This window comes from Lampetra fluviatilis, chromosome 8 (assembly GCF_964198595.1).
Source record: "Lampetra fluviatilis chromosome 8, kcLamFluv1.1, whole genome shotgun sequence".
Classification (NCBI taxonomy): domain Eukaryota; kingdom Metazoa; phylum Chordata; class Hyperoartia; order Petromyzontiformes; family Petromyzontidae; genus Lampetra; species Lampetra fluviatilis.
This window is the reverse complement of record NC_136282.1, coordinates 4,311,924-4,339,679: the sequence shown is the minus strand read 5'-3', so window position 1 is coordinate 4,339,679 and position 27,756 is coordinate 4,311,924.

Genomic DNA, 27,756 nt, shown 5'->3' with positions numbered 1-27,756 from the left:
CATGTGTGGTCAAACACACGCTTATAACAGCCGTCCTTCTCAAACGGTGACTGCAAAAAAGGTGGATTTCGCTAACCGCAGTAAAGGTCAACAAATGTTGGGTTTATTATTCCATAACCTGAGGCTAGCAGGACCACTGACCTTTACCACTGCAGAGAAGAATAAGATGTGAAAAGTACACTCCTTTTTTATTTAACTTTGAAGGCCATCTCAGATTCTACGCTGTGGCCCGGTCCGTGTAGGGTCACGTTTGTCAATGGGATTATACAAATTTGCTTCATGCTCACCACATGGTAATAAATTACAATCCTAAAGCGCTTTTGATCCGTAGATCCCAAGCTCCCCCTCCACTCCGTTATGACCATCATCGAATCTGCAAATGATGAGAATAACTGATCACACCATAAAAAAATTGTGCGGGCAGCAAAACCTTGAGTTTCAGACAACGTGCGGAAACGGGTCAAAAGCACTCGGCCTCTGTACATTACACAAAATCCATCAACATTTCCTTGAAGAATTGCATTATGCAGTTCTTTGTCCAGGACATATGTCAAGGGTGATTTTTCATAAACAATTAGGTAATACTATATTGTTTCATTATATTTGCTTTACAGGATGAGAGCCCGTGGGGATATGTGGGCATATTGTTTTGAGTAGAGTACTTCATTTTTTAGTTTACTGTTTTAAGGCACCAACGCAAACCATTGAGAACCAAAACATTTGATGAAAGGGAAGCTTGGGAAGCTGTAGGTGATTGATAGATAAAGCCGATTGACAGATCTATAGGTTCACTTTATTTATCCAGAAAAAGGGCCCGTTCAGATGCAATTATCCTTTGGAAAGTAGGTTTGGAATGAGAATAATATATCATAAAAAAGATACAGCAGCAAAGCGTGAGCCAACCCAATAAATAGAAAGTGTGTGAAATTGTCAAACCTTCCAATTGTCTGCAGCTCAGTGATCAAAAGTACAGGAGAACAGCTTGATAACCCACACCATCTAATTTTCCAGAGAGATAACTTTTTTTGAGAGTAGCCATTCAAGTGGATACAAATACATGTATGTATGTTAAATTTCTCTCGCACTGTACATAGCCAACCATGCTATTTGGAAGTGCGAGGAAGGACAACAAACTAAACACAAAAAGTAGTTCTGAAGAAATTAGTTTTGAATCTAGAATTAAGAGTGCATAACTCCAGTGGCTTCCTAATATCAGAAGCGCATCTGAAATCGTGCCATGCAGTGACCATATTTATTCGATGGTTACGCCAATAGCCGCTGCAAGGATGACCGTAGTTCGCTTGATGGTTTATGCTCCTTGACGAGATCAGTAAAGGTATTGTGCTTCATTTGTGACAAGCACTTTGTGTGTAATGGGTGCGACCTTATGATGTATTCGTTCGGCAACTGTGCGCCTATGTAAATACATACACAGAAAGGATTGCTGCCACTGTGGTGTAATGGTTGGCACACTGGACTTTAAATCCAGAGGTCGGCAGTTCAATCTCCCCGCGTGGCCGTGAACAAATGGGGGACAGTTCTTAAATAACCCTCTGTCTCTGCTCACCCAGCAGTATAAATGAGTGCACTACGCTTAGTCGACTGGGAAGTCACGTGTGGTGAGGTAAAGTGTGGGTACTTCCACATTTATTGACACATCGGGCAAGTGTGGCAGAGAAAGCCAGACACTCGGCAGAGGTGCTCCTTGGAGTCACCTCTGTTGGACCTCTTTCTGCTCGCAGTGGAGTGAGCAGGCAACTTCAATGCTGTAGCTTCGCCTTCACTAATCAAGAAGTAATGTGGCTATGGCAAGGGTGGCACCGTGATACGTGGGATGAAACTGTTCATACGTGTATTTACCTTTCACGTTGGTGTTGTATACGACCAACCAAATCATGATTGGGTTGGGGGTTATTGAACCTTCAACCTTCATAGGAAGTGTCATTCAATGTTATATATTGATGTATTTTTAAACATTCCAAAAACAGTTATCGCATTGCACTATGAGCCCGCTGAGCTGAACTTAATTCCCAGACATGACAAGCATCAGTGGCACGTGGTATTTGTGTTGGTCCTGGCCTCCCCACCTTCAGCAGCCCGTACCGACCAGCATGGGGAAGTATGGTCAAACAACCCCCGTGTGAGACACACATGGAGGGACACACGCACGGGAATAGAGACACGCGGAGAGAGACACACGCGGAGAGAGACACACGTGGAGAGAGACGCATGGGGAGAGAGAGACATGGTGTGCGGAAGCCTTCATCCAGAAGCGAAATGACACAGGGCAGTATTGTTTATAATTTTATTTTCAGCGTACATTTATTTAGCGTTTCAAGCAGCTGATCCAGCGATGTGATCTACGGCAGTGGCCCTGAAGACACGAACCTTAACAAAAAGACACCACACACACACCTCACCCAGGGGATATCTCGCAGATGGGTGAGCAGCGTGCAAACCCCCATAGAGCAAGGGACGTGGTAATCTGAGACAGAAAAACGTGGGCCGAGCCACCTCATCAGGAAAGATATTATATTCCGGACAGATGGGGACAATCTGCCCACGAGGGTAAAGGACCTTCGAATTGTATACAACAGTCAGTAGGGTGGTGCTCATCTCTCTGTTGGTGGCCCTGAGCCAGTGCTGGAAATGCCACATCCCTATACTGGGAGCCTTAACCTTGCATTATACAACCACCGTTGATTTATGCCAGCCCGAAATAGGCGATGAGCTAAGTTGAACCACAACCATAGTGTAATGCGAGCAAGGACAGGGTCACGTGAGTGTGGGCGGAGTCAGGGTCACGTGCGGAGGAGGAGGAGTCAGAGTCACGTGAGAGGGAGGATATAAGGGGTGAACCGGAAGGGGATCGGGAGTGGAGACAGGATAGAGAAGGGAGAGGCCACGCGGAGTGCTGGCGAGGAGTGGCACGAGTGCCACGAGGCAGGAGTCACGGCACCGTCGGCCAGCAGTGTTCGTGGAGCAGCGGGGTGTCTGCAGAGTGTGCGGGAGCACACGGAGCAGCAAGGGGGCTGCGGAGTGTGCGGAGCACACGGGCAGCGGTGTGGCTGCAGAGAGAGAGAGAGCGGGAGCGGAGGACTCAGACGACGTGCGGAGGCACGAGGCGGAGAAGATGCGGGTCGGAGCGGAGACATCGCGGGGTGCGAGCAAGAACCCAATAAAGGACACGGAGAACAACATCGGCTGAGAGTCATTTATTACAATAGTATGAATGTGTTGCTTTTCAATTGTACACCGAGTGCTCTAACCATGGTGCCACATGACCAGAGCCATATATTACAGAACGCCTCCTATCCATGACCCTATTATCCTTGACACGTATTACCCACAACTTGTATTATTCGAGGCACCTATATGGTTTGCGAACAATCCTATTTTCTATGCTCTTAGTCTTCCTTTCATCCACAGTTATCTGCAATTTTCCTGTCCTGAATTGCAGGGGTGTGAATCGCCACAACGCCCATAACTGACTGAACCCTCGCGTGTCTTCTTCTCTCTCCGTGCCCCTGCTGCCCAGGTGGGCTACAGGCAGCAGGGCAGCTGGGGCGGGGCCAAAGGCAGGAAGATGGTGCTGCTACGGGCCGGCAGCGGCCACACGCGCCGCCACACCATCCACACCCCACTCAGCCCCTTCTGCAGGTGCCTCCATGTGCCTCAGTTGCGCTCCACCACTCCTGCTGCTGCTGCACGGTGCTGCCACGGCTACTTTTCCATTGCTCACAAAAATATATCGCTCTCTCCACACATACAAATTCTTTTTTTACGGAACCCACCAGCCACACGGACTTCTGGAAGAGTGTCATTTCGGCAACATCTGTTGCTCACGAAGCAAATTATGGACCGGTTTTGACACTCAAGTTCACAGTCAGGCTTGCTTGTATGTACTGTATGTTGAACTTATTTCGCACCGACCATAGCGAGCGGCGCTAAACGGAAGTGCGTGGGAAAGATAGCAAACTAAACACAAAAAGCAGTTCTAAAGAACTAGTGCTGGTGAACTGCCAGACCTTTATAGGTAAGAACCCTTTCTGTTAGATATGGGTCCAAGCTTCGAGCGTGACTGATAAAATGTGTAAAAATATATATGTTCATTTTGTTTTATATGGAGGGACGGATATTAAAAGTAGGCGTATTTTATTCGTATTTATTTTGTTACTCATATTCCACACAGATCCCTCCAGAATCAATCAATGAGTTCCACATTTCCCAGAGCTCAGTGGTAATGGAGAGACTGACATTCTCCTGTGTTGATTTTCTACTGTTGGCTCAGAGCCGTCAGTAGAGATTAGTGCGACTTCAATGCTTGTGTGAGCATAGAGACGCTGCCATTTGCTTTTCATTTGTTTTGACTGTGAAATCTCATACAATTTGCTTACATTTTCCACGAAAAGAACATTGTTCGTGCTCTATTAACGCCGAACTTTATGAGAAACGCCGTTGCACCGCACCTTGTGTACGATGGAACATAGGAGACACAAATCGTCGCGGCCCTCTGAACAATCGCAAACAGCTGCCACCTCGGGCAACGCTTTTCCCCTTCCCCACCGCACCCCCAGTGGCCACCTTTGTAGCGATCACGGGACGTCGGGATGAAGATTTACAAACACAGTAACCACCCGGCACAGTTGTGCAATGAGCAAGGCTATTGTTTTTGTTTAAAATTCAACGATAACAAGCAACTAATGCAAAGTGCATACAGAGTGCCTTGCGCCTCCCCGAGAGAGCATTTGATGAATTATGGCAGATATATATTTTGTTGTTTAAGAAGTAAACAAAAATGCCCATTGGGTGTGATTTATACATTACCAGCAGTCCAGTAAACGTGTAACGTCGGATCAACGTTGGCGTGTATTTGAAACCGTTGGACCAATGTTGGCCCAACTTCCTATATTTAATGGGATGCCCTCTTAGCTGGTGGATCACTCTGTCATGGTGAGGCCAATGACAACACAGAGCTCTCTTTCCAGACTTAAACGTACCTCCATCATAGACACACTCGCTTGAGGAGATGCCCATCTCCATTGCTGGAAGTGTTAAAGTTTGCGGTTTTTATTTTACTTAACGGTGGCTAATGAGTTTATGAACATCATAAAGCGTCACGATGGCTATGCGGAATCAAAATCCATGCGTGACAGTGACAAAATGAAATTAACTAGGATGAACGAAGATGCAGACTAAGATAAGTAAGGTGATGAGAGACATGAGCGCACCGAAGGAAGCCAAACATGGAAATGTGCTGATTGTTATTAATTATTAGTTATGCTCGTTTACCCAGGAAAGTTTCACAGAGTCTTTTTCAGGACAGTTGCTTTTATGCAATCCCAATTGAACAATTCACAGGTCGAAATGTCAGCATTGCCATGCTTGGCAAATACCGGTTACATTGTATGTTTCTTTAGCTATGGAAGGGAACTATAGAACCCAGAGGAAACCAATGCAGATCAAGGGGAGAGCGTATACAAACTCCCGAGTTGGGAATCGAACCCAGACCCTTCTTGCTTTCAAAGCGCAGTATTAACACTGCGTCTGAAAGCTAGGAGTATACCGATTGATCGTGTTCACTGATTGGCTGACGGCAAGGGGAAGATTTGGGAGTCCCTCGCACCAACATGTAATAACTAAATGTTTGACTGGTTTTGCTGACCAGTCCTTCTGGCAGGGCCAAGTTTCTCTCGACTCTCGACGTAAGCTCATGTTGACTTGCCACTAAGTGGTACTTATTGCACACCAACCGGGGGGATAATGGGCCCGAGGTTACACGCAGAGAGCATTTGAGCTTACAACCGGAAGGTTGTGAGTCAAGTGTTCTATAACTATAGTGCCAAACGGATCAATTGTTATTTGAAAATTGTTTATATTAGACGTTCTTCGGGTTATATGACATCGGCTGTCGACCGTTTTATCGCTTTGTTCCGGAGTTAGCAGTGGCATCCCTTCAAGTCAGACGACCGGACTTTGGAAAATTGCAGACCGACAGTGATTTTAGCATCGTGACCTTTGAGCCCTAAAGGGATAATAAAGTCAGGTGACCCATACAGCTTTATTGCACCGTGAACAGGAGTGAAGTAAAGCCAGGATTATGTTTACTATTCCTTTTATAACGCCCCCTAATAAAGGATGTGTTCAAATGTATCCGAGCAATACCGCATTTAAGATGCACTTTTAGTAGCTGCGTTGCAAAGGTGTATTGTCTTTTATTGGGCCATTTAAACTCGATTTAGTACGCTTTAATCAAACAGCCTTTGAGATTCGTATCCTCATTTTACAAAAGTACACAGGTCACTCTTGCATGTGAGACTATCCTGCTTTCTTGAATTCTCACGCGGGTAATAAAACAAAAAAACTGAAACTGAATCGTCGTGCCAATACAGTAATTATCATGGCCACATTTTTTCTCTTGCATGTAATTTTCAAATGAAGATGTTCGAATGACTATCATTTACAATTGTGAAATGTATAAAATAGATCATATAGTTTTTTTTGGGTTAGATCGCGTCAATATAAATGTGTCGTTAAACCCGCCACCACCCGACACAGTCAACTAGTAAGGGTTGTCACGTAAACAGAACGTGGCCAATTCGTCACTAGTACAGCACACCGGTGTATTGGAGAGCCAAGCCGCAACATTTACAATTTGAGTACGACGTTTCCCCAGTAATTACAACTAGCTTCATCAGGCGGACAGCCAGACAAATCTGGCTGTCTGCCTGATGATGCGAGCTGTAAATACTGGCGAAACGTCGTACTCAGATTTTAAATGTTGTGGATTTGCTCTCCAACACACTGGTGTGCTGTACTAGTAACGAACTGGCATGTGCTGGCAACAAAACTGACACAACTTTTTTTTACAAGGAGTCATGTTTGCATAGATCACAATACCTGCAGTCATAATACAAACAAAAAACATAACTCTGATAATGTGCACTGTCCTTGAAGTTGATTGGTCCACACCCGAGACAGCTTTCCTTAGAGCCTAGTCTCACATGGGTTGGACCAGATGACGCCAAAAGGCGCACAACTCAAAGACAATGCACCATCAGAGTATGAGAGCTCGGGGCAAGCATCTACACTATGGGAACCTCATTTGCCAGTAAAAATATGATAATTGGTTTTTTACCCTTCTATCTGGCAACAAAACTGACACCTTTTTACAAGGAGTCATGTTTGCATAGACCGCAATACCTGCAGTCATAATACAAACAAAAGAACATAACTCTGATAATGTGCACTGTCCTTGAAGTTGATTGGTCCACACCCGAGACAGCTTTCCTTAGAGCCTAGTCTCACATGGGTTGGACCAGATGACGCCAAAAGGCGCACAACTCAAAGACAATGCACCATCAGAGTATGAGAGCTCGGGGTAAGCATTTATACTGGCAAATGAGGTTCCAATGGTGGCATGTTCTGTTTACGTAATAACCCTTACTAATTATCTGTGTTGGGTGGTGGCAGGTATCTGTGTTGGGTGGTGGCGGGTTTAACAACACATTTATATTGACACGATCTAACCCAAAAAAACTGTATTTTGGATGATATTGGTCGCCAAAACCTACGTGTTAAACTGTAAATAATTGAGTTTGTTTGTTATTTCATGGCAATTAAATGTACGTGAATACTGCATGTCATTATCCAAGCAATAAAAAACTGGTAATAATAAAGTGTCTAATCGCAGCAACAACCAACAATGCAAGTTTATCTGTATACGATTGTCACATCACTGAACATGGTGCATATAACTTCGAAGTACAAAGTCTCGAATCAAACAAGCTTGGGGCAGCTCATCTCCTTTGACAATCTGGAGCCAAATATGTGAATTCCACGTTCCCATGGCAGGGGCCAGTGTATCTCTATTATGGCTAACTGCTGACTTCCCCCTCTATTTATTTCACTTGGTATTTACTTTGAAGTGTACCGTGTTGTTTGTGTTAGGGGAAAACAAGTATGACAGTTTATACCAATTACAGGCAAATACCTCGTTTGTTCGTTGTGCTATATGCCCTAAGGACTCTGTTCTTGTCGTCTGCAATGTTAATAGTTTTGTATTTATTTTGTCGCTGCTGCTGTGCTCACCGCAGAAACACAGATCACCCAGGAACTGTCTAAACGGCACCATCTGTGTAGCAAATAATATTAACTCAAACTCAATTATGCTTCTCATAAAAAATGTTTATTCATACGGCATCGTAAGACACGAACCGGTAGACCGAACCTCGCCTGATTTCAATGTTTGTGAAGTATTGGAAAATGACGGCAGGAAACTCCTTGACGGGAACACACTTCTTTTATTAAATCTTGACTTGTAACAATACAACGCGTGGCCTCTCTTCTTCACACTGCACTTCTCTTGACTCAGGATTCTGTGCTGCCGGCTCTCTGTGCCTCGTGTGGACTCCGCGCCTCGGCTACACTCCTCTCTCGCCTCGTGTAGACTCTGCGCCTCTGCTACACTCTCCACTCGCCTCGTGTAGACCTTGCACCGCTCTCGCTGGCTACACCGTATGCATACTCGGCTCGTGCAGACCTTCCTCTCTCGCTGGCTACACCGTATGCATACTCGGCTCGTGCAGACCGTTCTCTCTCGCTGGCTACACACTACACATTACTCAGCTCGTGTAGACCGTTCTCTCTCGCTGGCTACACACTATACATTACTCAGCTCGTGTAGACCGTTCTATCTCGCTGGCTACACACTATACATTACTCAGCTCGTGTAGACCGTTCTATCTCGCTGGCTACACACTATACATTACTCAGCTCGTGTAGACCGTTCTATCTCGCTGGCTACACACTATACATCACTCAGCTTCTACTCTCCATTACTCTCCTCTCCGGGCTCTATCTCTGCACCTTCCTCTTCATTCTTAGATGGTTCCACTTCTGCCCCCTGCTCCTCTGTGCATCACCTTATATACCCCTTCTTCCCGGGAGACGGAGCGGATGCGGACCTCAACGTCGGCACCGCTCCTCAGTTACCCAATCCCCACGCTCTATCCCCACGATCCGGTTCCGCTCAGCGCGTGTTTCCACTCCCCAACCAATCACACCGCGCTGCTACCCGATCACTCCCTCTGGGCGCGTCACCGGCACACAGCCAATCAGCAGCACTACCCCCACCCGCGCACTGACGCCTGCTCCTCCCCGTCAGCGCGCGTCACCACACACACACCCGTACATACGCGCTGGCACACGACATATACACCCAGCGCGTATCACCACTACATCACCCCCTCCCACATAGCTCGCAGCCGGCCCGGCTGCTAACAACAACCAACCGCGACGATAAAACGACAATCAACAAAAAAAAACCCCGTAACCCCCCGAGTGTGCCCCGTAACATAACACAACAACAACAACAACAAGAATAACTATGTACAGATTGACAATGAACCCGAAAAGTCAACAATAACACGATACGAGCAAATTCGAAACGAACGCGCCCCACGTCCCTGCGACTACACGCAGTGACGAGGCGCTCCAACTGCCCCGACTCCTCACGAGGCAGGTCATGCAAAGTAGCACGACCTGGCGCGAGTCCGTCTGGCTGGTCCATCGTATGGGGCGGGACACTGACGACCGTCCGGCGGTTCCGGCTGCTCCAGACGGCGCGGAACGGGCCTGAAAGGGCCGGCCCCGCCGCGGAGATCCGGCCGCCGGTGATCGGCAGCTGTCAGTTCCGAGACACCTGGGAGCAGATCAGGCGAAAATACGTGTGGATCAGGCAGAGACATTTCCCCCTCTGGGTCGCCGGTCACGTCACACGCCCGGCCATCACGACACAAGGGGAGGCCATATGGAGGCGAGAACGGTTTCAGTCGGGAGGGGTGAACGTACCACCGGCGCTTTCCCCACTTTATCTGAACGCACTGGGGCCGTGCAACGCGCACGACCTCCACGGGTCCCCTCCACGGTCTCAACAATTTAGGCGACGTAGCCAAGGGCGCCTGAGGGCAATGCAGCCAGGCCCTGTCACCTGGTTTCCATTCGTGCATGGACACCTTCCGTGCCCGCAACCGTTCATTAGCAATTTGGCGAGCCCGCGAATTAAGCCGCGCGGCCTCCCTCGCCTCTGTCAGCTTGTGAATATTAAACTTAATATGTTCTGCCAAATTAGAATTAGTTCGTGGAGCGGACAGGCCAAGTTGCGTTTCTATTGGCGGGTCAGCTTCCCGACCGTACATCAAATAGAATGGGGAAAACCCCGTAGCTGCATGGGGGGCCATTCTATACGCAGCAAGGACTCCCGGGACCTGCAGGTCCCAATCTACATGTGCCTCGCACACCTGCTGGCACAGCATGGAAGTCAAGGTTTTGTGGAGTCTCTCCACCATCCCGTCAGTCTGTGGGTGGTACGGGGAGGTACGCACCTTCTTGGTACCCAACAGATCGCACACCTCTTGCAACAATTTACTCGAAAAATTTTTACCTTGGTCGGTCAGCAGGCGTTCGGGAGCCCCTTTGTCCAGGACATAGCCCTGGACGAAGGCATCCGTCACAGCCGCTGCCGACTGGTTAGCGAGAGGCCACGCCATAGGCCATCGGGTAAAGTATTCGACCCCCACTAACAAATATTTATTCCCTCTCGGCGTGACTGGGAAGGGCCCCAAAATATCGAGTGCAACGAGCTCGTTGGTACGCGAGACCTGAATAGATTGCAGCGGTGGATTAGCTGCCACGGCCGGTGGTTTACGCCTGGCGCACTCAACGCACCCCTTCAGAATATGCACCACATCACTTCCCATTCCCGGCCAGTAATAGTCACGCTGAAGCAGGGCAAGCGTCTTGTTAACTCCCAAGTGCAAGAGGCGTTCGTGTGCCGCCAAGACAACCCTCCCCCTCACAGCGGAAGGCACCACGAGTGCGTTCCGCCGGGACAAACTGTCCCATTTCAATAACACGCCCCGCTCAAGTACATAGGAGCCGGTACGCTCCTGGTCCCCCTCGGGACCCCCAACCTTGCGGCGCAATGCTAGCAGCGAGCTGTCCGCCATCTGGAGGCGGCCCCATTCGCTGAGCGACAGCGAGAGCAGCGAGTCCCGACCCTGAGAGGCAGTGGAATCATCCCCGATCGGTGCGCCCGCTGTCGCAGCCAGTGCCCCCATCTCCCCCGCAAGCGTCGGTTTACAGCGCGCCGATCCCGACAAACACGCGCATTCATCACAAGGCAACAACCGCGACAAGCAATCGGCATTCGTGTGTCGCAACCCCTTACGGTACGTAGTCGTAAACTGATAGTCCTGGAGGACTTCCAACCAACGCGACAACTGGCCCGAGGGCTGGGCGACCCTCAATGAATACTGTAGCGCCGCGTGGTCCGTTCGGACTGTAAAGTGACGACCATAAAGATATGGCCTAAACTGTTGCACAAAAAAAACAATGGCAAGCAGCTCGCGACGGGTGACACAGTAGCGCTGCTCCGCCGGAGACAACACCCTACTACCGTAGGCGACAACTCTTTCGACACCCCCAACGACTTGGGATAGCACCCCCCCAATGCCCGTGTTGCTAGCATCCGTGTCCAGCAAAAAGGGACTGGCAAAATCGGGATAACACAAGGGTGGGGCACCCACCAAGGCGTCCCGGAGGGAGCGAAACGCGGCCTCCTCCTCTGGTCCCCATTTGAACTTCACTCCCTTCGCCGTTAGAGCGTGCAAGGGTTTTGCAATAGTGGCGAAGTGCTCAACGAACCGCCGATAATAAGAAGCAAACCCGATGAAACTACGCACGTCGGAAACGGACGTAGGTGTCGGCCACGAACCGACACAATCCGTCTTCGCGGGATCGGTGGAGATCCCCGAAGAATCGACAATGTGACCCAAGTATCTAACGGACCTACGAAGGAGGTGACATTTGGCCGGTTTAAATTTCAACTTAGCCGATCGCATTCGCAAGAACACCCCTCTCAATCGCCGGAGGTGTTCCTCAAACGTTTTACTGAAAACAATGACATCGTCCATATAAATCAAGCATGTATCCCACTGCAAGCCCGACAAAACCAGCTCCATAAGTCGCTGAAACGTCGCTGGAGAGGAGTGAAGTCCCATGGGTAACCGGTTAAACTGGAACAGCCCCCCTGGAGTCCGAAATGCTGTCTTAGGTTTCGACTCTTCGTCGAGCGGCAACTGCCAAAACCCCGATAACAAATCAAGAGTCGAAAAATAACGCGCACCAGACAATGCATCGAGGGACTCATCCATCCTGGGGAGCGGATACGCGTCAGCCACAGAGATCTTATTCAGGCGACGGAAATCAACGCAGAATCGCAGGGACCCGTCCTGCTTCTTAACCAGCACAATAGGCGCTCCCCACGGGCTAGAGGAGGGCGAAATAATATCGGCTTCTAGCATATCGTTAACAGCCGACTGAACATGTTCCTTCTCCACGGGACTCAGTCGGAAGGGATTTAGCCTGACCGGCGCCGCATCGCCCGTTTCAATGTGATGGTGCAACAAATCCGTGCACCCAATGTCATACTTATGTTTACTGAATACATCAGAGAATTCAATGAGCAACTCGCGCAGCGCACCCAACTGCGCCGCCGACAAATCGTCCGAGGCGGCACATAACGAATGGACCCACTCAAGGTCTTCCCTCGGCTCAACGTTCCGCGCGGGGCTCGAGCCCACCTGCGCAACCAACCCATCATCCCCCGGAACCTGCGCCGCGTGAGCCAGCACGGTGCCCTGCGGGATGACAGCTGGTCGCGACCCCGCGTTCAAAACCATCACAAACGGATCCCTGTCAGCCCGCACCAAAGTGTGAGCCACCGATAAATCAAGACCCCCGACAGCCTTGTTAGAAGGACCCAAAAGCATACTCTGTCCCGAAGCCTCCCTCACCCATGGTTTTCGCAACCGGAGGGGAATCAACATCTGTGAACCCGGGGGCACTTGCACTGTCTGCGTCGCCACCGCTTGTATCGTAGCGCACGCCGTCCGAATGTCAGTAGGGCCCGTCAAAAATGAAATCCGGCGACCCGATGGCAGTTCAATGCATCGTTGATCGATAAGAATTTTAATGGGCATTTTAGCCAAAAAGTCAGTGCCCAAAAGACACGGAACTGCCAAAGAAGACGAAACGAAAACGGGTCCAATGCAAATGGACGCCCTAACCTGACCGATAATGCCCAACGATCCCCCATTAGCGGCGTAAAATGGCACATCAACTGGAAGCAGCGGACGACATTGGACTGGAAGAATATTATAAATGAGGTCCGATATAATAGTTGCCGATGCCCCCGTGTCCACTAACACCCTAATCTCAACCCCATCAATAGATCCCGTAACAACGGACGAACCCGCCGAAGCAGCCACAATTCTATGCCCCAATTCCGCCCATTCAATGTCTCCCTGGTCCCGGCCGAACCCCCCTCGCCGAACCGAATCCCCGAACCTTAACCGGCCCTCCTCCGCCGCAACGCGGCGTCCCATGTGTGCCGAATAAACAGGCCGAGCGTGTGAGGTGCCGCGACTTGCCGGGGATTGTAGAGATGACTTGGGCTCTCGGTCGTCGTCCAGCCGAGCTCCCATGGCGCGCTGCCGCGGAGCGCGGCACCCGGACGCCACGTGGCCCCGGAGGCCGCAGTTATAGCACGTGACGAGGGTCGGAGTAGATCTTGGTTGCTCCGACTTTCGGCCCGATCGCAGAGGCGACCGGGCCCCCGGCCTCCAGTCCCCTGTTCGTCCCGTGGCGAACGCCTCCTCTCGTGGGCTGACGACTTGGGGTTCGGCGACCACCAACCCCGGGGCTGCGACGACAGCAGCGTTGCAACCAACGCCTTGCTTCCGTTGTAGGGCCTCGTGCGCTTGAATACTCGTGGCGACTCTCAAAGAAGAAATATCAATGTCGTCAGCTGTGTTGATAGGGACCCCCAGGTCCTGCGCCAACTTGAGCAGCTGCTCCAAAACCATCGCGTCTTGGCCCTCCTCGTCCATCCGAGGGAACGCAGCATCAGCAAGAGCCAGCAACGCCGTGCGATAGGCCAGCGCGGTCTCCGTGGCCGCTTTCCGTCTTGCGTAGAACTGATGGCGGCATGTAGAGGGAGGCCCGTAGACCCTGGCCAACAAACCCAGCGCATCCTTCAGCGTGGAGCGGTCCGACTTCCGTGCAGCCCTGAAGGCCGCGAGCGCATCGTCGTCCAGCATGGCGGGCAATGCCCGCAGCGCTGTAGCATCGGACCACGCTGACATCTCTTGATGCGCCAAAAACCTTCGCTGAAATTGGCCCCAGTCTCCGCCTTCCGCCTTGAAGGCTGACAACGTGGGCAGGCGCTGCTGAAAAATGAAGTCATCCGCCTCGTGGTTCCTCTCCGCCTGTCCGTCGGTGTCTAAGATGGCGGCTCCAGCCGCAGACGTAAGATGGCGGACCCCCTCGCGCGCTGATGACGTCGATGCGCGCGCTTGGGAACCCACCACCACGTGGCGCTCGCCGTTCCCGCCAAAAGTAGGCCCAGGCGCAATGGCGGGAATCCCCCATTCGTTTTGGCGGGAATCTGCGGGGCGACCTTGTAAAATGTCCCCCACCGTCCCCGCTCCTCCCGACGAGCTGATCTCCGCCAAGATGGACGCGGCGGCGAGCAGCAGCTCCGCCAGTCGGGAGTGCGCCTCACGAAGCCCGGCGTCTGTCCCCGGTCGCTCGGCCGGCGCCGTCGACGGACCCTGCAGCGTGGGCAAGTCCTCTTCCTCACCCCCCGCCACCAGCGGCTCCGAGTCGTCCAGGTCTTCCTCGCGGTCAATCCCGTGGGTCCTACGGGTCTTCCTCGTCTCCATACTTGGAAGCCCGTTTCACTTCTGACGCCAGATGAAGTATTGGAAAATGACGGCAGGAAACTCCTTGACGGGAACACACTTCTTTTATTAAATCTTGACTTGTAACAATACAACGCGTGGCCTCTCTTCTTCACACTGCACTTCTCTTGACTCAGGATTCTGTGCTGCCGGCTCTCTGTGCCTCGTGTGGACTCCGCGCCTCGGCTACACTCCTCTCTCGCCTCGTGTAGACTCTGCGCCTCTGCTACACTCTCCACTCGCCTCGTGTAGACCTTGCACCGCTCTCGCTGGCTACACCGTATGCATACTCGGCTCGTGCAGACCTTCCTCTCTCGCTGGCTACACCGTATGCATACTCGGCTCGTGCAGACCGTTCTCTCTCGCTGGCTACACACTACACATTACTCAGCTCGTGTAGACCGTTCTCTCTCGCTGGCTACACACTATACATTACTCAGCTCGTGTAGACCGTTCTATCTCGCTGGCTACACACTATACATTACTCAGCTCGTGTAGACCGTTCTATCTCGCTGGCTACACACTATACATTACTCAGCTCGTGTAGACCGTTCTATCTCGCTGGCTACACACTATACATCACTCAGCTTCTACTCTCCATTACTCTCCTCTCCGGGCTCTATCTCTGCACCTTCCTCTTCATTCTTAGATGGTTCCACTTCTGCCCCCTGCTCCTCTGTGCATCACCTTATATACCCCTTCTTCCCGGGAGACGGAGCGGATGCGGACCTCAACGTCGGCACCGCTCCTCAGTTACCCAATCCCCACGCTCTATCCCCACGATCCGGTTCCGCTCAGCGCGTGTTTCCACTCCCCAACCAATCACACCGCGCTGCTACCCGATCACTCCCTCTGGGCGCGTCACCGGCACACAGCCAATCAGCAGCACTACCCCCACCCGCGCACTGACGCCTGCTCCTCCCCGTCAGCGCGCGTCACCACACACACACCCGTACATACGCGCTGGCACACGACATATACACCCAGCGCGTATCACCACTACATTTGTGTCTGCATCTACACATCTGTCAGATCATCGCTTGACTCCTGAGAGTTCAACTGAGCCAAATAAGCATCGTCAGCCAGGTTCAATACACCTTTGGATGAAAGGTTCCCATAGCTGGCGCCACCTCTCACGGGCCTGCGTTATAATAATAACAATTATTAATTAACACCTGCTCGTGAACCGATGTGATCGCTACATGTCCTTGGTGGACGCTCCCACTCCATTATAATGCTTGACCATCGCTCGTCATCGTTTCGAGCCATGACCGTGTGCTGCGCCCAACCGAGCCCACTTGCTTTCCTTAACAGTTGGTGACCAGATACAAACATTTAGAATGTACGTCTGTATGTTGAACTTCTTTCGCACCATACACAGCTAACCGTGCTAATCGGAGGTGCGGGGGAAGGACAATAAACTCAACACAAAAATAAGTTGTAATGAAATTAGCTTTGAATCTATCTTTAAAAGTACATATAGCGGCATTGGCTTCCTAATATCGGAAGGAAGAGCGTTCCAGACGGCCGCAGAAGCACATAAATAACAGAACATAAACACTCCCCATATCCTGCCATCGTCCCCAACTCCCCACTCCTCCCACACATACACACTATGACCTTTAACTTAGATGGCATGGTATCCTTTAATTACTAAACTGCCATCTTAATAGCTGGCTTAGACCTGTTTGTAAAGGCCTTCAAACATAACACTACAATTTTACACGGTACTGCACTCAACAATGCTTCGACAATATGAAGACGTACTTTAAAAAAGTAATACAAACATACAGTATAAGTAGATTCGATAAACTCCTGACATGTGATTGTTTTTCATGATGCCCTCGATGCAAGGCTATGTTAGCTTGCACAAAACTAAATATTTGGTTGTACAAACAATAATAATGTATCTCACCATATTACGCTAATAATGTGGATTGGTTGACTGATAGCCTATTCTTTTGGTCATTGAGGCATGACCACTTCTGTGCAAACCTCTGCATATTTCAACTGAGATAATTCATAATACTTGTATTATTATAATAATACTTGTATTGTTAGAGTGCAGTTACTTTTTTAGTTTTTAGCCTCGGAGACCCCTTAATAGCTTTCATCCCGTCCAGTGTTAGATGTTTGGGCAGCCAGTCATATCGTGGTCCTCCTCGTCCTGTAGCACCTGGAGTGGTCGCTTATTCACCACCCTCTGCAGCTGGTCACCTGCTTACACGTCTGGTATATCCCTTGTACCTGACCTAAGAGCCCCCGAATCTTTGTCCATGCTTCTACCTTCCACGGCCCTGTTGTTTGTTGCATTTCTCTTCATGAGACATTTTACGATTTTTCAAGGAGCCTTTCGCTTCGAATGCAAGTGATTCATTCTCCTCTCTCTTTTTTAGTTTTACTGCCCAAATGAAAGGCACCTACGTATCGCTGTTGAATACACAGAGCTTAACAGTTGTCAATCTTGTCTTTGCAGCACGACCAGTGGAGAGGCAGACTCATCCGTAGCAGAGCTGAAAGGCGCAGTTGGTCCGGGGGTTGGAATCAAAGACGCGGGCAGCGAAACCCAGGACTACGAGGAAGGAAGCGGCTCCGAGAATCCATCGGCAGGAGTGTACCACGCGAGGAAGGCCATGTCCCGCCTGGCCGTGGGAGGGCCCTACACAGGCAGCGAGCCTGCCGAGGCCCCTGAGAACCCGTGATCTGCACGGCAGGTATGGCTGATGCTTGTTTAGGTTTATGTATTCTTCCCGCCTACTTACAACAACAACAACAACCCCGGGAAGCTGCCGTGGTTGCCGTGATGTAGTGGGCAACCGACTTGACTTGCGACCCAGATGTGTCCAGATGTCGCCGGGATCATTCCCCCCAGCGTGGAGACTGAAACGATGGTGCAAGTTTCCTAACCCCCCCCCTCCCCCTTCTTCCAACCCAGTAGTATAACTGGGTGCACCATAGTTCGTGGTTCAGTAGGCCATGTGCGGTGTCTAAAAGGCGTGTGTGTATGTTGGACCTCTTTATAACCGCACGTAGCCGACCGTGGTCATCGATGATGCGGGACAAAAAGGTGTGGGTACCCCCACCTCTTCCATGATGTCTGGCCAGTGTGAAAGAGTAGGCCAAAATACCCTCGATATGTTCAAATGTTTCCCCTGCTCAAACAAATGCTGCTCATCCCTCCCAGTGCCCCTGTGCTATTGGTGGGACATGCCACATTCCAACGGCGAAGGCCATTCTCTCCAAATGGTAATCGCTGTTGCCATACTTCAAAGGGACACTGCACTGTAATCTGTCTATAATGGTGAGTTGATGAGCTTACTTGTAACCCCTGCCCAACACTTGGACTTGCAGCCTTCTGATTGTGTCATCCCAGGCCTCCCTTGTAAAACAGACTTTTGTCCCAGTGGACTCTCACCACGTTATCAATACAGCCCAAGTCCGTATGTGAGTCACGTGCATTCTGCCACCATAACATCCGAAAAAATGTACATGTGCTAACAAAAATGTTTACATTTACATCTAATTTCTTATATATTCACCTGTACATAATGTATACATTATGTTTGCTGCCCTTACACATTTGCCACGTCCGTGACCCTGCAAGCGTTATATTCCTTGTCCTAGCTATGCATCCCATTGAAATGATACATAAATACATATTAAATAGTAACGGATTCAAAACTAAGTTTGTTACTGCTGTCGTTGCTTTGGTGTGCTTCCTATACACAGAGCTGCACTTTCTTCATCTACATTGCTGCTTGAACCTACCATTACATATTTATTCAGATGAACATCATTGTTAACAATGTGTACTGAATATTTAACAGCCCTTCGTCAAGCCAATGCTGTGTGAAGGGAGAGAAGTGACAAGACGAGGTCAAATATCGCTCGCCATTCGGGTTAACTGCAGCTGGGACGCTAACACGGGTGGCTCCGTTCGTGGTATAATGAACTAATCATTGGACCCAGGACAATTGTACGTGATTAAAAACTGATTTCAGTTGTTTGCTCATCAATAAAAATCCTACCTATATAAGTGGGTTCGGTGAATGTGTTTTACCATATCATGGGACCTTTTTTGCCAGTATGAAAAATAATAATATGTTTCAGTCTTTCTGTCAATAAAACAGATGCTAAGATTCATATTCTTGGTTCTTTAGGTAAAGTCACGTAGAAGGGAAATAATAAAATAATAAAAATATAAAACAATAAAAAATTCTCACGACGTTTCGACTGCAACACAAGCAATCGTCATCAGGTGTGAAATCCACAGCAAGAAATTTTTCTTGCAATCATCATCAGGTGTGAAATCCACAGCAGCTGCAATCATCATCAGGTGTGAAATCCACAGCAAGAAAATGATTGCAAGAAAATTTTCTTGCTGTGGATTTCACACCTGATGATGATTGCAAGAAAATGTTCTTGCTGTGGATTTCACACCTGATGATGATTGCTTGTGTTGCAGTCAAAACGTCGTGAGATTTTTTTTATTGTTTCTATAGGTGCTAAGATGTTGAAACACCAAATAGATCCCTTTTTGCAAGGAATCAAGTCTGCATTAGCCACACGTACTTGTGGTGAACGTGCAAACACAAATTCTGATCAGATATGCAGTGTCTTTGTGTAGGCCAATCAGTGTCAAAGACAATGCATGTATCATCAGAGCATGTGTGTTTCCTTGTTCACAAGTACGTGTGGTTAAGTGCAGACTTTATTCCTTGCAAATGTTTCTATTTGGTGTTCGAACATCTTAACACCTGTTTTATTGCCAGAAAGGCTAAAACCAATAATTAATTTTCATACGTGTTTTTTTTTACCATTTTCATGAGAAGGAGGGGGAGAGAGAGAAAAACAAACTTGCGAACAGAGTGCTGGCTTATTTAGCCATTTAACAATTTCAATAAATTATTCGGTGATGCTGCTGCATTGGCAGCGGTGCAAAAGCACAATGAGCAAAAAAAAAAACTCAACAAAATCGTCCATAATACTGTGGCCTCAAAAGGGAAAATATATATGTATGCACAGAAGGCAACGCATTTGGCAAACAGGTACATTAAAGTTACGAGTGTCTCCCTGCTAATACAAACATTGGACAATGCTCATCCCGATTGCAGACTCTCAGCCAGTGGGTGACAATTCCACATTCCTGATGCGGGAGCCAGTCTCTCCTTATGACACCCTTTTTGTTAACTTCTCGCGGAGTGGCACTTATGAGTACATTGTATTGCATTTCGCAAAGTCAACAGTTTACCGACGGCGCGATAGGCATTCAACTTGACTTATTGACTTTCCATTCATTGTTGTGAAAGTCAAAGAGCAATCAATTAAAGATGTGCTTCACCAGGCAAGGGTCAGTGGGTTACAAAGTCTCTTTTACTAAACAGACCTGGCCGAGATGACTTAGCATAGGCAAACATCTGTTTGGCAAAATAAACAGCAAGGGTGGAATCAATCTCACTTAAGCTGTAAGGCCCACATCAAACGCAACTATTGCTCATACGCTGAGGAAATGTATGGGCATGTACACTATACGGTAGAGACACAACTCTGCACCCCTTAATGTTTTGTTGTCAAACATAAAAAACAATTGCATTTGCTGTATTGGCTTTGAATATCAGATAGAAAAAAACTAACTGCGAGAAAGCTAACTTTCGATTGAATTCCTTCAACATAATAATGGGATACAACTGTTCTGAAAGGGTACATAATCATCCTGCCGTCGTGTGTCTCCACATTTGTTTTGATCCATAGGACTATTGTCAGTGAAGGTAGTATTACTCCAACCATTAATATCCAGTTGCCAAACGAATACATTATGAGGTTTGCGCTTAGTCACTTTAAGATGTTTTTTTGTTCGTGTTTTTTGTTTGTTGCGGTTGCACCCGATTCAAGAGCCGAATGGCTCACAGGGCTATGCCAAATAAATGAAACTGAAAAACTGAAACACATTAAGTTCTTGCCACAAATGAACCACAATACCTTGCTGATCTCGTCAAGGAGCACAAACCATCACGCAAACTCCGGTCATCCTCACAGCGGCTTTTGGCTGGCCATCAAACAAAGACAGTCACTGCATCGCACGCTTTCAGATGTGCTTCTGCGCCCGTCTGGAACGCTCTTCCTTCTGATATTAGGAAGCCACTGGACCTATGCACTTTTCAATCCAAATTTAAAATTAATTTTTTTATCACTGATTTTTATGTTTAATTTGTTGTCCTTCCCCCGCACCCCTGGTTAGCATGGCTGGCTACGTACGGATGTGAAAGAAGTTCAACATACGTGCATACTTACTCTTAAACAATCAATGGTGCTGCATTACTTATTTGTTTAAGTATTAGCTTTAAAATTATTGATACCTCAGTCCTGGCGAAGGCGAACATTAGCGGTGAGCGGCAATATTCGAGCCAGTCCTGTCAACAACCCTCCCGCGCTCTGCCCAAACCTTTCTCACCAACTCACACTGAACACTGGTCAAGTATGGTCGAACAATCTCAAGACCAACACAGCGTGCGGAGGCCTTCATCCAGCAGTGGATTGGCCGTTACACTGTGTACACCGCTTCTCAGTCACCATATTCTCCAGATTTTAAGATGTGTTCCTCGCACCACCATCCCACCGCTGTATTTTTTTTATTAAAGTTGAGGCTGCATCTCATGTTCCAGATGGTGTCAGTGTGTGACCACATTTGTATGTGGGGAGCATTAGTGTATCGCTACGAACCCGGCAACCCGAGTTTAATTCCTGCTCATGGCCAAAAAGAGTGATGAATATCTGAACCAGTCCTGGGCCACCCCTAGGTCGACTCAGCTTCAAATGAGTACTTGGTGTAGTGTGTAAACATCGCCACTGGGGAGACAAATGCAGTCGGGAGTGATGCCATGCCGGACTTCATAGGTGCTCGCTAACAGCACTTGCCCAAATAATATGTTCAGGCTATAGGGGGGATCTTTGTCGTTGTATTTTTTACATTTGCATAACTTCATTGATACCGGGGCACAAGTTTGACTTGCGTCTTATTTTCCGTAGCATATTTGAATGCAAAGAATATGGTACAAATTGCCCATTACACTTGTTTTAAAGCAATTCTAATTTGAAAATGTTTTTAAGAAATTTGCAGAAGCAATTTTCATTTTCCGAGATATACAGTTATATTTTATACACTGCTGTGTGATGACACATTTACAATGGAAGGCATTGCATCGGAAGGCACTTATATAAACACCACCAACAGTAGTCGCTTCGCCCTGCAGGGGAAACTACCAGAGACGTAAGACAACATATGATGAGTAGCCAGAGAGGAAGACGAAACTCCAACAGCGTCATTGAAATGGGCACTAAGAATGTGATGACCAAGGGGAAACCTAAAGCCAGATGGTGTCGACTGTGCAACAACTGTAAGATCTGGCAGAAGGAAGGAAGTGATGCTGAAGGTGTGGCTGCATCAACATGATTGTTTGTGCCAGCTCCTTGTTCTTGTCTTTGTCAACATATAATTAAACGTTTGTATCCGGAAACTTAAAATGTGTGCATTTAAATCGCACGCGCTACCCTTTGTGAAGAAAAAGAAAAACGCAAGTATAAATTTCAGACTTTCCGATTGGCACAGTTGGCGACGTACGTTGCGAAAGATGTTCAACATACATACATACTCGGTATACATAACATTTGCACCTGCTGCTTTGCCGGCAGGTACACCAGAATGCTAAGGAATCTAGGGGCAATGGTGGAGTCGAGAGTCTTTGTGTTTAATCCCGGTCGAGCATTGGCTTGCCTTTTCAAAGTCAAAGGCATTGTTTGAATAGCCATTCTAAGCAAACATAGTTTCATACAGCTTCTATAGTCTGGGAGCTGAAGTTGTACGGGGCTTGAAATTCCTCCACACACAGCTTACACCACTGTAATCTCGTTACTTCCTAAGCAGTTTTTTCCGGCTCAATTTTGTTTGCTCTTTTAACTGCAGCGCATTCAGTTGCTTTCCACATTACATCATGAGATGAAGAATCCACTTGGAAATCTTACAGAGCAGCGTGCCCCGTGTGTGAGACAATGCCCATTGAATAAATGTTTTAAAGGGCTTCCTTCAAGTGGCTTTTTTACCCTTTACATAGAATGGTTGCACTTTTCCAAAACACTAAGCTTCGAGATTGTTGCCTGGTAATAGAACTGATATAAATGTTGTATCATAAGAATTGTAACTTATCAGATTTAAACATAAAACCGCATTTATTTGTGATCATGCTGAAACCATCAACTCATTGCAATTGAGAACCTGGGATTTGAACTCAAGCTCCCAATGCTACGAAGCTCAGCACGTTGACCTGTGGGCTATATGGTCACCTCAGTTTTGCAGTTATTGCAGTACACAAAAAAATATAGTGAAAGGAGTTATTAAAATGCCAATATTCCTAATCGTAAAAAGGTGCCATCACATTAATAATTTAGTGAAAGCCCTGCACACAAAGCCAGAGCAGAGCCACTCATATATCTTTTTCGGGGATGATTGCTTACTTCATGCACACAATTTCAACTTTTGGTGTGAGTAGAACGTTGTGCCCGTAATCTGTATATATTGATTAGTGGCTGTGTCCATAAATCATGTTCATATCATTATATATCCCCTTTATAATTGATCAAATAGGGAGATGACTTGTACCCAATAAAAATGCAATTTTGCGTCAACGTTGGCCCGTGGTTGGAACCTTTGGGCCAACGTGGGCCCAACTTTCCATGTTTACTGGGTATTTGGTCACAGACAGATATTTATATCTTACATTGTACGTAAATGAGTTTAACAACCAACAGAGCTGCCACTATAATGTTTTTTTTTCCCCTCAGAACTACCATATTGTGCGTGATGCTGCCATGGTCTGATGGTTACCACACAGAGGTCATCCGTTTGATCTCCTGGTGCGGCAGTTGAAGCAATGGGCAACTTTCTTAAAGTGAAACTAAACTAAACTATTTAAATTTTAACAAGTGAGGCCCACTGAGCTATGTAGCTCTTTGTCAGAAACGACCTGGCCACAAATGAATGCTCAACGAAGTGGCGTATCACGTGGAAACTCATAGCAGCCGAATACTCTAAACAGATGTTGATTCTAAATGTGGAGGACCTGGATAAAAATCCACGTGACCACGGGGAAAGAGACATCCTAAACTCCAAATATGCATGCGTCAGTGTCGGGATCGAACCCATGACCTCCTGTAGTCCAGGCGAGGTAGTTAACATCTCGCCAAAATCCCCCCACCTCTGTCGAGCCAGCGGTGTGGATGAGTACAACACCGTCGATCGGCACGATGCGTGTGGAGGGGTCACGTGTGGGTACTCCCCTCTCTTCCAGGACGCTTGGGGCTCTAGATCTCCCGCAGTGTTATGAGTAAGTAATTGGAGCGCTGCATCTTTTTCCTTTCATTAATTTTTTCTAAAAAAAATTCAGTATCCCACAAATGTTCCGCTGGCTCTAAGTAACAATGTTGGTGGAGCACTGAAATAATGAATGATTTACTCACCCGTCGAGCCTTGCAGCATCCATTCACTTGCACGTGACCCTGGCTCAGCTGCTCAACAGTAACGTCACGTGTGAGACAGAGCCCGTGCGCTCACAAATACCCATGGCATCATGTGTGACCATAACACCGTGAATTTTGATGTTATCTTTCCGAACGGGGAATATTCTTTTTCTCTTGGGCTTTATTTCAACTCTCAAACGAGATACCGGATTCAGACTCAAAGGGCTGACAGTCAACAAAGACGGAGTAAAGGGGTTGTGTTTCTTGCCATGCACTTTTCACGTATAAAGGACTACATTTGTATGGTATCAGACGTTTATTTGAACTGATCTTGGGTTTGGAGAGTTGGGGGGTAGCTAAACTTCCACTACTTTAGGGCACGGAAATCAGAAACGGCCTCTCCTCCCACAAAGGGGCCAAGTAAAGAAATATACTTTCTTTTTTAAAGAGGTTATCCTGGCAGTCTTAGAGCTTACGGTGTTATTTATATAACCTGCAAGTTGGCAACGTGTCAAGCAAACTGAATGTTTGTGAGATGAAAATCTCCGTCTCTTTTTTTTTTCCTGGAGGCTTTAACAAAGGGAACGACGTTCATTTCCCCTCTTCCTGGGCACATACATTTTCAACTCCGTTTTATGAGCCTTTTGGAGGAAACCAAGTTTATTGTTTTCTTAATCAGCCAATGAAAAATGCTTTAAAATTCACATTGTGCATGCAAACTGGAGACGTGTTTTTTTTAATTGAAATCACAGACTTCTTGTGCAAAATCAGTGCAAAAAAACCCAACTACAATACAAACAAATGAACTTCCAGATGACTTTCAAGACAGACAAGTAGCCATGTGTCTCTCTACCCTGCGTAATGCATCACGCAGACTGCCCAGAACAAACCCGCACGACTGTGTGAATCAGCATAGGCCAGTACAGCGGCTTAATCAATCATGACAGCATTACCTGGAAGTAGCTCTTAGTCAAACCTTTCAGGAGCAACGCCAGGTGATTCACCCCCTGTCGCTTTTAAAGAGCGGATCGCTTTGAGACAGTCGCTGTCATTTTACCATTAAAATACTTTGCTAACGGCTGCCCCGGGGCTCTATCTGTCTCTTAAACGCTGTGCTTCTCCACCCTCAGTCCACCTGTCATCACGTAAACCATTAAGACTCCCCAAGAGTCCTGTTACTGGCGGCTTCTCTGCTTCCCTCCCTGAAGGGAGTGTACAAAGGTGCTATCCGCTTGCGGTAAGCCTCTGCGTATCGAGGGGGAGACCAACATCGGACGTGTTTTGAAAGGGAGGTGTTGCCCAAAACAAGCTCGAGTATCAGGATCTGTCCGCATGTGGGTAGGCTTACAATGGGCATCGCTCTCAATTGTAAGTTAATCTTAAGCGATTCGACGTTTGCTCTCCGGGCTGTGATGAGGCCTTGAGACGCCCTATTGTGGTAGTCTCCTACACTGGGTTTAACTCTCTACCTGTCTGTATGTCTGTCGATTCGACATGACGCACGTTTAGGTGATTACCGAGTTCTCCCGAAGTAGAAGACGCACGTTTCTCCACTTGTATATGTTAAAGCAAAAAAAATCGGGGTGCTTATAATATGGTACGAGTGTGCGTGTGACAAGATTTGCATAACTTTATAAACACCAGGCACAAATGTAGGGTGGTCTTACTTTCCAGAGAGGCTTATAATATTGAGAATACGGTGGATATATTTACATCGTTTTGTAAGGAATACTTGCGTGCCATCACGTGAAAATGGTGAATTTTAGAGTACTGTATTCATAATTTCCGTTGCTCTACAAAATATAAAACTACGAATTGGTTTGCTACGTTGGCAGTGGCGCACAAGCACAATTGACAAACAAACAAAACACGTATGGGCTATCGAGAAGGGCCATTGCCCGAAACGTCGTGTATATGTTTTTTCTGTCATGGCCACAGTGTTATTGATTAATGTGTTGAGTTGTTTGTCAGGGTGACAAACAAGCCACAAGCCGTCCAACAGTAAATTGTCAACTTGCAACTTCATGACATCCACTGTAGTGTTGTCGTTAGTGTGCACAGCGCGGCATTTTCCAGAGCGCAATAGCCGTGTTGGTTTAAATAAGGGCGCCCCGTATTTATAGCATCTTGAGGACCTTCGGGGAAAAAAGTACGGCGAGTGGGCACTTGTTTCAAAGGGCCGGAATGACCGTGAGTGTTTAAGTGGGTAGTTGATTGCCGCCACACCCAGCCACTTTTTTTCTCTCCATCTTTGATGCTGGATTTAGCCTGATGGAGGGTAACCGGATGACACCCGATTGCGATTCAAATCCAGCAATACTTCCTTCCCACTTATCCGTATGACCCACCAGAGGCAAACGGCGTCGTCGTATCGAGAAAGTCAGATGTAATGGGAATGAAGCGGTTAATGAAGCGCGCGTGTCAATCTGCCGGTGGACGTCACGTTACTGCACTCTTTGGGTCTGTCGGTAAAGTCACGTAGATAGGTTCAAAGAAAATAACAAAAAAGAAGAAAAAAACTACAACGTTTCGATCGCAACACAAGCGATCGAAAATTGTAGTTTTTTGCAGTCACGAAAGCTTTAAGTCAAGAGTTACTACACTCATTAAGCGACTCGGGAGGGGAAACACCTTGATTTTGAACTCAGATGGTAATTAACTGTGAATTTGCATTTGAACATTTTCATTTAAAAAAATGGGTTCAACGATAAAATTACATTGTTCTGTGACTTTGCAGTGATCAACCTGATGACAATGAGACCGCATTTGTCTGTGTTCAGCCAACCTAGTGCCGTAGAACTTTGCACACAGATATGCATGTTCAGAAATGCCATATTTTAGTGATGGAATATCACAATTGATATTTAATTAAACTCTTTACCACGTGGAAGCTGTTGAGCAGTGGTCAGGGCATTCCCCCTGTGAATACAGCAACTTGAGGTTGATTTCTGGCCAAGGATAACATCAGTAGGGAGTGACATCTAAACATTTTCTGGGCCTCCCCGAGGTCAACTCAGCCTTAAATTAATATCTGGTGCAGTGTGTAACAGCAGCACTGAGGAGAAAAAGGTGGCTGGCAATGGTAGTTACCACACCACTCCCTCATGCACCATTCAGACAGTAAAAACATCTCACAACACTTGCCTCAACAGCATGTATGTTTAATTTATTTTGCTCCGTATGCAGCCAACGGTGTTAATCAGTCTATGCGTGACCTGTTAAACTAATGCTTTTGGGTTCCCTAATGCCATAGGCAAGAGCCATCCACAAATACTGAGGGATAAAAAAATAGCATCACAGTAAGGTAGAGCAAAGAGCATATTATATATGTGTTGTGCAAGTCATGCTCAATAACCACAATACACCAAAACATGACATTATGAATTTGCACAATTTTATTTTCTATGCACAGCTTGCAAGGTTTTTAACCCCACCTCCCCCA